General features: G+C 47.6%; 1 pseudogene; it reads right to left on the bottom strand.

Moving 5' to 3' along the window:
* Positions 1–257: 257 nt before the first annotated feature.
* On the bottom strand, positions 258–896 carry LOC102172878 (annotated as a pseudogene).
* Positions 897–2658: the final 1762 nt, after the last annotated feature.

Raw genomic sequence — 2658 nt, 5'->3', positions numbered from 1 at the left:
TACATAAAGTGCCAGCTATTTAGGGAGCAAGGAAATGAAGTCTCATTGAAACTGGGATTCTATCACTTGCATCATATATTTTACATATGATGTTCACAGCTATCAATAAGTTCATCTAAACCAAGCAATTTCTCTGGTCCACTCCAGCTCTGAAACATTTTCAACCATTCCTGGAGGCCTGTAGGTAGTTGCACAGAAGTAATCCCATGTCATTGTGCCCTTGACCATTGGCTGCTCTCAGGTCTCCAAAAGTTGTTGGTGTTCCTGAACATGGTACAAGCCCAGTGGTACTTGTATATTCTGAGACTTTGCATGGTTACTTTCCCAAAGAAAAACGGCAGATCTCAGAACCATGGTCCAACTTTCTTTTCATTTTTGTTGTCTTTGTATAGAACTGGGAGGATAGTTGGTGAATAGGCAGGTCCACAATACTGTTAGAGTTTGTGACACTGTTACTATATGTATGTTCAACTTCCCTGCTGCTGTCATCAGACTGATAAAAAATCATCACTCTCCTGGTCCATTTCTTCTTCCTCCTCATCCTCCTCATCCTGTTCAACAGCATTTTCTTCCGCTTCCTCCTGTTCTTCCTGGTTTCTGGAGGAGTCTTCATCTACCAAAATAAACCAGCTGTTGTTTCCTGCCAGCTGTCCTTGCTGAGAATCATTTTGGTGTCCAGGTCTAGGTTCTGCTTCAACGACTTCACCATTCCTCACAATGTGCTCTGCCTCGCAGTGTCTGAGCTGCTGCTGCTGCTGCTGCTGCTGCTGCTGCTCTTCCTCTTCCACCACATGATTCATCTGCTCCTCATCTGCCTGACTTGAGGAAGGGTTACCTCTCAGAGACCCTCCAGTTTGTTGTCTTTTGCTGCCCACAGAGAGCAATTCTTGATTCATTTCCAAAAGCCAGCTTGCTACTTCTTGGACTTTGGCTAGACTATCAGAAGATGCAAAGGTTTTCACATTCCTCTCACCCACTTCTGGCAATTTATCCTAAGGAAGTATTCCAAATATTTGATAGCCTTTTATAAATCTCTCTGATGGTTGAGACTCCAATTTAGAGAAGAACCAGTGGTGCTGAGAAAATGGGGTGCTTCCTGTCCTTCTTGGGACTCAGGCAGCAGCCTCGGCAGCTCCACTGTGTTACTGAGCACGAAGTGGGGCTGGGATCACCAATCCGGGCCACCCGGGTCTCTTCCACAGAGGTGGCTGGGGCCCTGCTTACCTCCTCTTTTCTTCTTCCTGGGTCTCTTCAAGCTGGGTACTGTCCCAGGCCACTCTCCCCAACAGTCACTTTTGGGAGGCTCCAGATTTTTGTTTTCTAGTTTTTTCTGGGCAGAGGCTGCAGCCTTCCCTCCCCACCCCCGCCACCTCCGGGTCCCCGCCCCGCACCACAGCCCTCGGGGGCTAGAGCAGGGAGGGAGCGCTAAGAACTCCTCCCTGAGTCAAGCCAAGAAGCCAGGAGTCGGGCAATTGGCCCAGAAAGAAGACCCCCGAGGGGTCAGAGGGCAGGGGGAAGGGAAGGAAAGGACTGCAGTACCAGTCCTGCTGTCCCCACCGCCCCAGATGCTGCTTCACATCGGGGTTCCCACCCCCACCCCTCCATCGGGGGGCGTTTGCCTGGCTTGAAGCCCCAGCTATTACACTCCGGGGGGGAGATGTTATGACCCCCTGCATAATATTAGAAAGAATGAAACAACAAGAAAAAGAGTTCCCTAAGGAGGTGAATGGAAAAGGCAATGGCACTTCACTCCAGTACTCTTGCCTGGAAAATCCCATGGATGGAGGAGCCTGGTGGGCTACATTCCATGGGTCGCTAAGAGTCAGACACGACTGAGCAACTTCACTTTCACTTTTCTCTTTCCTGCATTGGAGAAGGAAATGGCAACCCATTCCAGTGTTCTTGCCTGGAGAACCCCAGGGACAGGGGAGCCTGGTGGGCTGCCATCTATGGGGTCGCACAGAGTCAGAAACGACTGAAGCAACTTAGCAGCAGCAGCAGCAGCAAGGAGGTGAAAGACCTATACTCTGAACAGTATGGAAAATTAATGAAGGAATTTGAAGATTCTATAATGAAATGGAAAGACATTCAATGTTCTTGGGATGGAAGGATTCATATTTTTTTTTTAATGTTCATACTACCCATATAATCTACTGGATTTAATGGACTCCCTATCAAAATATCCATGACATTTTTCACAGAAGTATAACAAATAAACCTAAAATTCAGATGGAACTATAAAAGACACAGAATTGCAAAATGAACTTGAGAAAAGGGGAGAAAGTTAGAGTTCTAACCCTCCTGGACTGCAGAATATAAAACAAATCTCTAGTAATCAAAATACCATGGAACTGACACAAAAGCAAATATATAGATCAATTGAACAGAATACGCAGCCCAGAAGTATCCATGCACCAATGGTTAATTAATCCATGACAAAGTAGGTAAGAATATATAATGGAAAAGAGTGTCTCTTCTACATGTGGTGTTAAAACAACAACAACCTGGACATCAGGGTGAGGGAGACAGTGAATTGAGCGGCAGTGAGGTGGGGAGTGCTGGCTCCGCTTGGTGCTGCCCCAGCTCCCAGCTCCCGAACGTGTCACTGTGGCTGGGACCCCCTCCCTCCACCTTGGGAGTCCCTCACCCCATGCCCCA

Source organism: Capra hircus (genome assembly GCF_001704415.2).
Source record: "Capra hircus breed San Clemente chromosome X unlocalized genomic scaffold, ASM170441v1, whole genome shotgun sequence".
Classification (NCBI taxonomy): Eukaryota; Metazoa; Chordata; class Mammalia; order Artiodactyla; family Bovidae; genus Capra; species Capra hircus.
This window is presented reverse-complemented; position numbering and strand designations above follow the sequence as displayed.